Source organism: Siphateles boraxobius, unplaced genomic scaffold (assembly GCF_051911475.1).
Source record: "Siphateles boraxobius isolate OS27281-9 unplaced genomic scaffold, OSU_SipBor_1 51, whole genome shotgun sequence".
In the NCBI taxonomy this organism is placed as follows: Eukaryota; Metazoa; Chordata; class Actinopteri; order Cypriniformes; family Leuciscidae; genus Siphateles; species Siphateles boraxobius.
In genome coordinates, this window is record NW_027509153.1 from 176,095 (window position 1) to 188,680 (window position 12,586).

The window sequence follows — 12,586 nt, forward strand, 5'->3', positions numbered from 1 at the left end:
GCTGTCCAAATCCTCATGTTGTGTCCTCAGGTGTGGGAAGACCCCGAGTGATCCTTGGCACTAGTGGGCAATATTACATCCTTGCTTCACGTCTGTGCTGTAAGGCATGTAAAAAATACTGGTTCGCTGATAAACCTCAGTGGGAGGACATGCTACCACAGCGATTCAGAAACATCTTGCCAACCTTCCTCACTCATAAGAAGGCAATCTGTAAAACTGTGATGGATGAACTGAGGTGCTCTGGAAAATCCCCTAATGACAAGGCCAACCAGCTGTCTGAGGTGCTTCACCTTAAGTTTGAAAGAGCCCACCTTGCATACCTTCTCATTGTGCAGAACGTCAGGGATGCTGAAGCAGGGCTGTATGGCCAGAAAACCATCACAGGAGCATTGAGGAAGGATGACACACCTGCTTCGTTTGGGGGTTACGAAGATACTGATGGGTGGCATGGGGTGTCTGTGTCTGCACATTATCTGGTGGAGTGCCTGCTTCAGGAATATCACCGGCAAGAGGCAGCTCTCACTCAGCTCCTTCAAGGGACTTTTGGACAGGTGTTCAGATCAGATCACACACGCAAAGTTGCTAGAAAAGTGACCCTCTCATCTGGCACAATGTCATCCTACCCTGTGATGAACGAGAACTGGATGATCCTGTCCTGGGTGATGCTGCAGTCTGAGAGTGAGCAATCCTTGAGGTCAATGTACTGTGGGATGGCCAATCGCTACAGTGCTGCTAGCATACCCAAGGCCAAGTACCAGTGGGTGGACAGGTAAGAATAATCACATCTCATCACACATCACATCAAGATGTGTAAGCAAAGGTAATGAATACATTAAAATTAAAATGTATTTCCCTTTTATGTACTTAGGGACTGCTGTGCTGCTTTCAGAGTGATCAGAATCAGAATCAGAATCAGAAAGAGCTTTTATTGCCAAGTGTGCTTGCACACACAAGGAATTTGTTTGGTACTGAGGCTTCCAGTGGACATATACAAATACAACAAGAAACATAATACTACAAATTATAAGAATAAAAAATAAAAATATAAATATATGAGAATAAGAGTATCACAGTTGGGTTTAGTCAGAATAGACATTTTCAGATTTACAGATTATGAACTATGAACATATTTACAGTGTTTTGAATATTATAAATAAAAAAAATCTACATATGAGTATCACCTGAGTTGTAGGATATTGCACTAAACAGTGGGAGTATTGCACTTAAAGGCATATGCCTTGTGAGTATGTTAACTGTTCAGGAGGGAAATGGCCAGTGGGAAGAAACTGTTCCTGTGCCGAGATGTTCTTGTGGCCAGTGATCTAATTCGCCGTCTTGACGGTAACAGTTCAAACAGGAGGTGTCCAGGGTGAGTGGAGTCTGTGATGATTTTACCTGCTCTCTTCCTCACTCTGGAAGAGTACAGGTCCTGGAGGGATGGCAGGGGGGCACCAATAATCCTCTCCGCAGTCCGGACTGTCCGTTGTAGTCTCCTGATGTCTGATTTGGTAGCTGAACCAAACCAGACAGTGATGGAAGTGCATAAAACGGACTCAATAACGGCTGAGTAGAACTGAATCAGCAGCTCCTGTGGCAGGTTGAACTTCCTCAGCTGGCGAAGGAAGTACAGTCTCTGCTGGGCTTTTTTCACAATGGAGTCAATGTGATTGTCCCACTTCAGGTCCTGAGAGATGGTAGTGCCCAGGAACCTGAATGACTCCACTGCTTCCACAGTGCTGTTCATGATGGTGAGTGGGGGGAGTGCTGAGCTGTTCCTCCTGAAGTCCACGATCATCTCCACTGTTTTGAGCGTGTTCAGCTCAAGGTTGTTATAACTGCACCAGACAGCCAGCTGTTCAACCTCCAGTCTGTAAGCAGACTCGTCACCGTTCTGGATGAGACCGATGACAGTGGTGTCGTCTGCAAATTTCAGGAGCTTGACAGAGGGGTCTTTAGAAGTGCAGTCATTAGTGTAGAGGGAGAAGAGCAGTGGGGAGAGAACGCACCCTTGGGGGGCACCAGTGCTGGTGGTGAGAGTCCTGGATGTGTGTTTCCCCAGTCTCACTCGCTGCTGCCGGTCCGTCAGGAAGCTGGAGATCCACTGACAGATCGAGGGTGGTAAGGAGAGCTGGGTCAGTTTGGCTGTGAGAAGACCAGGCATGATGGTATTGAAGGCCGAACTGAAGTCCACAAAGAGGATTCTTGCATAAGTCCCTGGTCTGTCGAGATGTTGCAGGATATAATGCAGTCCCATGTTGACTGCATCATCCACAGACCTGTTTGCTCTGTAAGCAAACTGAAAGGGATCCAGCAGGGGTCCAGTGATGTCCTTCAGGTGGGCCAACACCAGTCTTTCAAACGACTTCATGACCACAGACGTGAGAGCGACAGGTCTGTAGTCATTAAGTCCAGTGATTTTGGTTTTTTTGGGGACAGGAATGATAGTGGAGCGTTTGAAGCAGCAGGGAACTTCACACTGCTCCAATGATCTATTGAAGATCTGCGTGAAGACCGGGGCCAGTTGGTCAGCACAGGCTTTTAAACAAGCAGATGAGATGCCGTCTGGGCCTGAGGCTTTCCTAGTCTTCTGTCTTTTGAAGACTCGGCTCACGTCCTCCACACAGACCTTAAGCTCAGGTTGGATGGCAGGAGGGGGGAGTGGGATTGCAGGAGGTGATGGTGAATGTGTGAAGTGCAGGTTAGAGTCAGTGTGTGGTGAGAATGAGGGCTTTTCAAACCTGCAATAAAATGAATTTAAATCGTCAGCCAGGTGTTGATTGTCCACAGATCGGGGGGATGGTGACTTGTAGTTGGTGATGTTCCTCAGGCCATTCCAGACTGATGATGGGTCATTGGATGAAAACTGGTTTTTCAGTTTTTCAGAGTAGCTTCTTTTAGAAACTCTGATCTCCTTTGTCAGTCTGTTTCTGGCCTTGTTATACAAGATTTTATCCCCACTTCTGTAGGCATCCTCTTTGGCATGACGAAGGTGTTTGAGTTTCCCAGTAAACCATGGTTTATCATTAGTGAATGATAAGAATGTCCTGGTAGGAATGCATGTATCCTCACAGAAACTTATATATGATGTTACAGTATCTGTGAGCTCATCCAGATCGTTGGTAGCAGCTTCAAAAACAGTCCAATCAGTGCAATCAAAGCAGGCCTGTAGATTCTGCTCTGCTTCATTAGTCCATCTTTTTACAGTCCTTATTACAGGTTTAGCTGACTTCAGTTTCTGCCTGTAGGTCGGTATGAGATGAACCAAACAGTGATCAGAGAGCCCCAAAGCTGCCCGTGAGACGGAGTGATACGCATTCCTTATTGTGGTGTAACAGTGGTCCAGTATATTACTGTCTCTGGTGGGACATGTAACGTGCTGTCTGTATTTTGGTAGTTCACGGGAAAGATTTGCTTTGTTAAAATCCCCAAGAATGATTAAAAGAGAGTCAGGATACCTTTGTTCTGTTTCAGCTATTTGTTCAGCCAGCTGTTGTAGCGCCGCGCTCACACACGCGTCTGGAGGGATGTAAACATTCACGAGAATGAAAGAGGAAAACTCCCGAGGCGAGTAGAAAGGTTTACAGTTTATGAAATGTGCCTCTAAATTAGGAGAGCACATCTTCTTCAGTGTTGTTACATCTGAACACCAACTTTCGTTAATGTAGAAACACAATCCACCACCTCTTGTTTTCCCCGTTAGCTCCGCGATGCGATCCGCTCTGAACAGCTGGAAGCCCGGCAGATGTATTGCGTTGTCCGGTATGGCTTCACTCAGCCAGGTTTCAGTGAAGCACAGAGCAGCAGAACCAGGACCGTATGAGCACCAGCAGTGGGAAGCTTGGAGGACCACTGAAGCTACTGTGGCAGAGGTTACATCAGAAAACCTCAAGAATGTAAATGCCGCTTGCCAGAAGTACAATGAGGACATGGTGGTTAAACTAGACTTGTTTCACTGTATGCGGCGATTCACCAGGGAATGTGTTTCGGAGCACCATCCTCTGTATAGCTCGTTCTGCCAGTTCCTCTCTTCTGCCGTAGTAGATCAGAGTGACCTGGAGAAACTGAGGAACGCATACAAGTTCTGTGGAATTGAGCCTGCTAATCCCACAAAGCAGCACATCAGAGCGCACTGCAGGACAAAAGTGCCACATCCTAGAGAGCTGGTCCAAAGAGTGGAAGAAGTACTTCACCATTTCCATCTTGCAAAGGATCCCAACAACATCTTCCCCAACAAGACCCCTCTTGCTCCTGAACCAGAGGCCACCCCACAGACTCTCATTTTCAATGTTTTTCTACTCCGAGTGCTGTGACAGTGAAGGAACAAACATCTGAGGAGTTTCTTTTAGATGCAGGTAATTATATTATTCATACAGGCACCAATGTGTGTAATCTGTTTGCCTAATCTATGCACACAAAACAAATACTTCGTTTAATAATTTTGTGAATCTCTTTTAGAACTCCCAAGCACACCACCACTGCCTTTAACTGCTTCTCCCTGTGCTGCTCGGACTGGACCCATTAAGACAGGCGGTCGAGTCTTTGTGTTGGACCATAACAGATGGACAGATCCAATGAGAAATGCCATTGATGGTTTGCTGGCCAAGCACCACGGGAGCAAGGACCTCCTGACAAAGGTGGATGGTGAATATGCTGCTATGGTACAGAGTGCCTGCACTGACCCAAACAGCCTTTTGCACTCAACCACAAAGCAGCACATGAGCAGGTACATAAAAAACCTTGCTAAAAAAAAGAACACTAATGCTTCACTCAACACCAGCCCAGAAAAGCTCCTGGAGACACAGCAGTTATGGCAGCTTCTTCACTCAGGCAGTGAAACCATCAGTGTCCCAGTGACAGTACTGCCACCTGCCCCAGTCAATCCTCCCGCAAAGAGTGTTCCTGAGACTGTCTTTCTGGACCAGGCAGCGCTTGAGAAGATGGTGAAGGACATCATAGAGAAGCAGCAGGCAGTTCAGCAGCAACAACAACAGCATATGCTGCAAAAAAAGCACACTGGATCCTGTTTAGCCTGTGGTCAGCCTAATTCTCGATACATGGGTGATGGCACCTCAATACATTTCTTTTATCAAGGTGGTGATGTTAAATACTTCTACTGCTCCAAGAAAGTTTTTGACACATATTCCGCAGAGGGCCTGACCAACCCCAGAATGCCCTTTGAAGACTTTGCAGACACTCCTTTTTTTCAGCGAGAACTGGAGTCCTCGAAGCAGAGAGGGGCAGAAAATAGGAGGGTGATTGAGGAGAGAAGCAAGAGAAAGTCAGTAATGGAGCATCCTACTGGTCGTCTGTGCAGATTCTGCCACCTGCCACTGAAACAAGGACCCAACAGTCCTCATATTCACACTGGTTTCCCTGGAGTGGCAGGCAAATACATTTACTGTCCTGCTAAAGTGTTTTCCCTTTATCAGGCTAAGGGAATGAAATTTCATGGAAAGACTTTCAGCAGTCTCCATTCTATGAGGCTGAGAAGCAGAGGTGGATTGAGGAAAAGAAAAAATGACTTCACTGACAAATGACATGCCCAGACCTCAAATACTGTTTATAGCTCAAAGACATTCCTTGCACAATGTTATGCATATATGTATATTTTATTGACTTGCATTATTTTATCTTGCTCAGATGTGTAAACACTAAATGTTAATAACTGTTGTCATTAAACACTACATAATTATTTGATTTAAAAAAATCTTGTTTTTTTCCTATGTTCTCCACAGCTTTATATTTTATTATTATTATTATTAATGTTATTGTTGTTTAATCTATAAGTATTTAATACATTACCTTTTTCAGTTTTACATAATAATATGTATATTTCTGTACAATAAATAAAACGAGAAACTTACTATTTGGTGTTTACTGGTTATATTTCATATATATATTGGATTTCTGTACATAGTTAAACAAATATAATGTAAATATCTCAATGTAAAATGTAAAGGTCTAAAACATTATCAAAATGTTCTTTACAATTATTCACATTCAAATATTTTCTATATTAAAGAAAACTAAACCCTATTATAATGTAAATGTTTATTAAGGTAGTTGCACATTTTGTACATTCTACACAACAACAAATCTTACACGTTTTATTCTATTTTTGTGCACAAAGTTAGTTTATTATATGTAAATCGTACTTAACATGAGTTTCTAATCATTTTTTAATCTAGATACACTTTATGGTAGTTGTGGTCGAGACGAGACTCGAACCTGTAATTTCGTGTATTTTTTCAGGCCCGCCTCCCTGGAATTTCCTGCGTTCTTATTGGCTAGCAACGCTCTACACCTACATGCGACTGGCCCTCCCTGGGATTTCCTGCGTTCTTATTGGCTAGCAACGCTCTACACCTACATGCGACTGGCCCCCGCGTGGAAGGCAGCTATGCTCACCACTATTGAAGACTGTTGGATGTAGACTGGAAGCCCTGTTCTGCGGTCAGCAAGAATTTTCGCAATACATTAGCAGCTGGCAGGTGCAGATGGACTGAAACTCTCTTTGTTTGGACCTGGCACTTAAAAAAATTGCATGAACTTATTGACCTGACCTACCAGGCACCATATTAAAAAACAAGGTCTCTAATTTAATAATGTAACACGTTTTATACAGACACTTCATATTTAAACTGTATTAGATTATTTTTTGCATTCACTGGCTTCTGTGAAGCGTTGAGCTAAAATGACGCATGACGCCGTTCCTGGAAGCTGCGCTGATCGGATACAACAACCTGTCTCTGCAACTCCTTATGGAAAGTGGAAAGTATCTCCGCCTGTCACGCGGAGACTGGGGTTCAATTCCCCGACGGGGAGATCCAGTCCTTTACTGCTGCCAAAAGACCTTAACAAAAGTTTTGCTCCAGCAAACAAGTTACAGGAGAAGTTCGCAAGGGGCCCCGGACAACTGTTTTAAAGACAGCTTGAGAAAAATACAATGCATTGGCCGGGAATCGAACCCGGGTCAACTGCTTGGAAGGCAGCTATGCTCACCACTATACCACCAACGCAAGCCTGTTGTATGTAGACTGGAAGCCGTTTTGTGCGGTCAGCAAGAATCTTAGCAGCTGGCAGGTGCAGATGAACTGAAACTCTCTTTGTTTGGACCTGGCACTTAAAAAAAATGCATGAACTTATTGACCTGACCTACCAGGCACCATATTAAAAAACAAGGTCTCTAATTTAATAATGTAACACGTTTTATACATAAACTTCATATTTAAACGGTATTAGATTTTTTTTTGGATTCACTGCCTTCTGTGAAGCGTTGAGCTAAAATGACGCATGACGCCGTTCCTGCAAGCCGCGCTGATCAGGGACAACTACCTGTCTCTGCAACTCCTTGTTAGTATAGTGGAAAGTATTTCCGCCTGTCACGCGGAGACTTGGGTTCGATTCCCCGACGGGGAGATCCAGTCCTTTACTGCTGCCAAAAGACCTTAACAAAAGTTTTGCTCCAGCAAACAAGTTACAGGAGAAGTTGGCAAGGGGCCCCGGACGACTGTTTTAAAGACAGCTTGAGAAAAATGCAATGCATTGGCCGTGGATCGAACCCATACAGCAAGAATGGACAGACCCAGGAATCGAACCCATAGCAAGAATGCTCGTAATCAAGGTCTTTAATTTACAAAAGTGATGCGTTGGCCGGGAATCAAACCCAGGTCAACTGCTTGGAAGACAGCTATGCTCACCACTATACCACCAACGCAAGACTGTTGGATGTAGGCTGGAAGCCGTCTTGTGCGGTCAGCAAGAATTTTCGCAATACATTAGCAGCTGGCAGGTGCAGATTAACTGAAACTCTCTTTGTTTGGACCTGGCACTTAAAAAAATTGCATGAACTTATTGACCTGACCTACCAGGCAATGTAGTGATCTTTTTCTTTGTAGAAAAGTTAGAAGCTCAGACCAGGAGATGGTGGACGTTTTCCAAGCAGAAGTTCTTTATTGCTTGTCGGTAGCTGCAGTCATTCCAACATCGTCTAACTAAGGGAACTTTACATTGTAGTTTATATACATTTCAAGGGGGAGGGATTACATTGTGAGGAACAAAGCATGTAAATGAGCTGAAACATGAGAACAGAACGGTGCAGGACTTCTCGCACTGAGATAAGAACTCCAAGACAAATGGTCTCAGTAATAAAATGGCAGGTGTTCAAACTTGCTCAGCATGCCTCTTCACCCGGTAAAACAATGAGAACAGGAAAAGCCTAGCCTTCTCGCACTGAGATGGGACAGTCAGGAATATCCTGCTGGGAACCCCTACCGTTTGCAGGGATTTCCTGGTCTCATCATTTCTCAATATAAAATACTATTGTATTGGAAATCTAAATTAAACATTTAAATAAAATTTGTAATCCTACAACACCATATTAAAAAACAAGGTCTCTAATTTAATAATGTAACACGTTTTATACAGACACTTCATATTTAAACTGTATTAGATTATTTTTTGGATTCACTGCCTTCTGTGAAGCGTTGAGCTAAAATTACGCATGACGCCGTTCCTGGAAGCCGCGCTGATCGGATACAACTACCTGTCTCTGCAACTCCTCGTTAGTATAGTGGAATGTATCTCCGCCTGTCATGCGGAAGACCGGGGTTCGATTCCCCGACGGGGAGATTCAGTCCTTTACTGCTGCCAAAAGACCTTAACAAAAGTTTTGCTCCAGCAAACAAGTTACAGGGAAGTTGGCAAGGGGCCCGCACGACTGTTTTAAAGACAGCTTGAGAAAAATGCAATGCGTTGGCCGGGAATCGAACCCATACAGCAAGAATGGACAGACCCAGGAATCGAACCCAAGCAAGAATGCTCGTAATCAAGGTCTTTAATTTACAAATGTGATGCGTTGGCCGGGAATCGAACCCGGTCACCTGCTTGGAAGGCAGCTATGCTCACCACAATACTACCAACGCAAGACTGTCGGATGTAGGCTGGAAGCCCTCTTGCGCGGTCAGCAAGAATTTTCGCAATACATTAGCAGCTGGCAGGTGCAGATGAACTGAAACTCTCTTTGTTTGGACCTGGCACTTAAAATAAATGCATGAACTTATTGACCTGACCTACCAGGCACCATATTAAAAAACAAGGTCTCTAATTTAATAATGTAACACGTTTTATACAGACACTTCATATTTAAACGGTATTAGATTTTTTTTTGGATTCACTGGCTTCTGTGAAGCGTTGAGCTAAAATGACGCATTACGCCGTTCCTGGAAGTCGCGCGGATCGGGGACAACTACCTGTCTCTGCAACTCCTCGTTAGTATAGTGGAAAGTATCTCCGCCTGTCACGCGGAAGACCGTGGTTCGATTCCCCGACGGGGAGATACAGTCATTTACTGCTGCCAAAAGACCTTAACAAAAGTTTTGCTCCAGCAAACAAGTTACAGGAAAAGTTGGCAAGGGGCCCCGGACGACTGTTTTAAAGACAGCTTGAGAAAAATGCAATGCATTGGCCGGGGATCGAACCCATACAGCAAGAATGGACAGACCCAGAAATCGAACCCATAGGAAGAATGCTCGTAATCAAGGTCTTTAATTTACAAAAGTGATGCGTTGGCCGGGAATCAAAACCAGGTCAACTGCTTGGAAGGCAGCTATGCTCACCACTATACTACCAACGCAAGACTGATGGATGTAGGCTGGAAGCCGTATTGTGCGGTCAGCAAGAATTTTCGCAATACTTTAGCAGCTGGCAGGTGCAGATGAACTGAAACTCTCTTTGTTTGGACCTGGCACTTAAAAAAATTGCATGAACTTATTGACCTGACCTACCAGGCAATGTAGTGATCTTTTTATTTGTAGAAAAGTTAGAAGCTCAGACCAGGAGACGGTGGAAGTTTTCCAAGCAGAAGTTCTTTATTGCTTGTCGGTAGCTGCAGTCATTCCAACATCGTCTAACTAAGGGAACTTTACATTGTAGTTTATATACATTTCAAGGGGGAGGGATTACATTGTGAGGAACAAAGCATGTAAATGAGCTGAAACATGAGAACAGAACGGTGCAGGACTTCTCGCACTGAGATAAGAACTCCAAGACAAATGGTCTCAGTAATAAAATGGCAGGTGTTCAAACTTGCTCAGCATGCCTCTTCACCCGGTAAAACAATGAGAACAGGAAAAGCCTAGCCTTCTCGTACTGAGATGGGACAGTCAGGAATATCCTGCTGGGAACCCCTACCGTTTGCAGGGATTTCCTGGTCTCATCATTTATAAAATTTCTCAATAAAAAATACTATTGTATTGGAAATCTAAATTAAACATTTAAATAAAATTTGTAATCCTACAACACCATATTAAAAAACAAGGTCTCTAATTTAATAATGTAACACGTTTTATACAGACACTTCATATTTAAACGGTATTAGATTATTTTTTGGATTCACTGGCTTCTGTGAAGCGTTGAGCTAAAATGACGCATGACGCCGTTCCTGGAAGCCGCGCTGATCGGATACAACTACCTGTCTCTGCAACTCCTCGTTAGTATAGTGGAATGTATCTCCGCCTGTCATGCGGAAGACCGGGGTTCGATTCCCCGACGGGGAGATCCAGTCCTTTACTGCTGCCAAAAGACCTTAACAAATGTTTTGCTCCAGCAAACAAGTTACAGGAGAAGTTGGCAAGGCGCCTCGGACGACTGTATTAAAGACAGCTTGAGAAAAATGCAATGCGTTGGCCGGGAATCGAACGCATACAGCAAGAATGGACTGCCCCAGGAATCGAACCCATAGCAAGAATGCTCGTAATCAAGGTCTTTAATTTACAAATGTGATGCGTTGGCCGGGAATCGAACCCTGTCACCTGCTTGGAAGGCAGCTATGCTCACCACTATACCACCAACGCAGGCCTTAGAACGTAGACTGGAAGCCCAGTTGTGCCGTCAGCAAGAATTTTCGCAATACATTAGCAGCTGGCAGGTGCAGATGAACTGAAACTCTCTTTGTTTGGACCTGGCACTTAAAAAAATTGCATGAACTTATTGGCCTGACCTACCAGGCACTGTAGTGATCTTTTTCTTTGTAGAAAAGTTAGAAGCTCAGACCAGGAGACAGTAGAAGTTTTCCAAGCAGAAGTTCTTTATTGTTTGTCGGTAGCTGCAGTCATTCCAACATCGTCTAACTAAGGGAACTTTACATTGTAGTTTATATACATTTCAAGGGGGAGGGATTACATTGTGAGGAACAAAGCATGTAAATGAGTTGAAACATGAGAACAGAACGGTGCAGGACTTCTCGCACTGAGATAAGAACTCCAAGACAAATGGTCTCATTAATAAAATAGCAGGTGTTCAAACTTGCTCAGCATGACTCTTCACCCGGTAAAACAATGAGAACAGGAAAAGCCTAGCCTTCTCGCACTGAGATGGGACAGTCAGGAATATCCTGCTGGGAACCCCTACCGTTTGCAGAGATTTCCTGGTCTCATCATTTATAAACTTTCTCAATATAAAATACTATTGTATTGGAAATCTAAATTAAACATTTAAATAAAATTTGTAATCCTACAACACCATATTAAAAAACAAGGTCTCTAATTTAATAATGTAACACGTTTTATACAGACACTTCATATTTAAACGGTATTAGATTATTTTTTGGATTCACTGGCTTCTGTGAAGCGTTGAGCTAAAATGACGCATGACGCCGTTCCTGGAAGCCGCGCTGATCGGATACAACTACCTGTCTCTGCAACTCCTCGTTAGTATAGTGGAAAGTATCTCCGCCTGTCACGCGGAAGACCGGTGTTCGATTCCCCGACGGGGAGATCAAGTCCTTTACTGCTGCCAAAAGACCTTAACAAATGTTTTGCTCCAGCAAACAAGTTACAGGAGAAGTTCGCAAGGGGCCACCGACGACTGTTTTAAAGACAGCTTGAGAAAAATGCAATGCGTTGGCCGGGAATCGAACGCATACAGCAAGAATGGACAGACCCAGGAATCGAACCCATAGCAAGAATGCTCGTAATCAAGGTCTTTAATTTACAAATGTGATGCGATGGCCGGGAATCGAACCCGGGTCAACTGCTTGGAAGGCAGCAATGCTCACCACTATACCACCAACGCAAGACTGTTGGATGTAGACTGGAAGCCCTGTTGTGCGGTCAGCAATAATTTTCGCAATACTTTAGCAGCTGGCAGGTGCAGATGAACTGAAACTCTCTTTGTTTGGACCTGGCACTTAAAAAAATTGCATGAACTTATTGACCTGACCTACCAGGCACCATATTAAAAAACAAGGTCTCTAATTTAATAATGTAACACGTTTTATACAGACACTTCATATTTAAACGGTATTAGATTATTTTTTGCATTCACTGGCTTCTGTGAAGCGTTGAGCTAAAATGACGCATGACGCCGTTCCTGCAAGCCGCGCTGATCGGATACAACTACCTGTCTCTGCAACTCCTTGTTAGTATAGTGGAAAGTATCTCCGCCTGTCACACGGAGACTGGGGTTCGATTCCCCGACGGGGAGATTCAGTCCTTTACTGCTGCCAAAAGACCTTAACAAATGTTTTGCTCCAGCAAACAAGTTACAGGGAAGTTGGCAAGGGGCCCGGACGACTGTTTTAAAGACA

General features: G+C 44.0%; 5 non-coding genes across 5 annotated transcripts; 2 read left to right on the forward strand and 3 right to left on the reverse strand.

Moving 5' to 3' along the window:
- Positions 1-6,947: 6,947 nt before the first annotated feature.
- Positions 6,948-7,019, reverse strand: trnag-ucc (transfer RNA glycine (anticodon UCC)). Its single transcript has one exon. It is a non-coding gene; the product is annotated as a tRNA-Gly (tRNA).
- Positions 7,020-7,645: 626 nt separating this feature from the next.
- Positions 7,646-7,717, reverse strand: trnag-ucc (transfer RNA glycine (anticodon UCC)). The gene has a single exon. It is a non-coding gene; the product is annotated as a tRNA-Gly (tRNA).
- Positions 7,718-8,558: 841 nt separating this feature from the next.
- trnad-guc (transfer RNA aspartic acid (anticodon GUC)) lies at positions 8,559-8,630 on the forward strand. The gene has a single exon. It is a non-coding gene; the product is annotated as a tRNA-Asp (tRNA).
- A 1,854-nt stretch (positions 8,631-10,484) lies between these two features.
- trnad-guc (transfer RNA aspartic acid (anticodon GUC)) lies at positions 10,485-10,556 on the forward strand. The gene has a single exon. It is a non-coding gene; the product is annotated as a tRNA-Asp (tRNA).
- A 1,444-nt stretch (positions 10,557-12,000) lies between these two features.
- On the reverse strand, positions 12,001-12,072 carry trnag-ucc (transfer RNA glycine (anticodon UCC)). The gene has a single exon. It is a non-coding gene; the product is annotated as a tRNA-Gly (tRNA).
- Between the last annotated feature and the right edge of the window lie 514 nt (positions 12,073-12,586).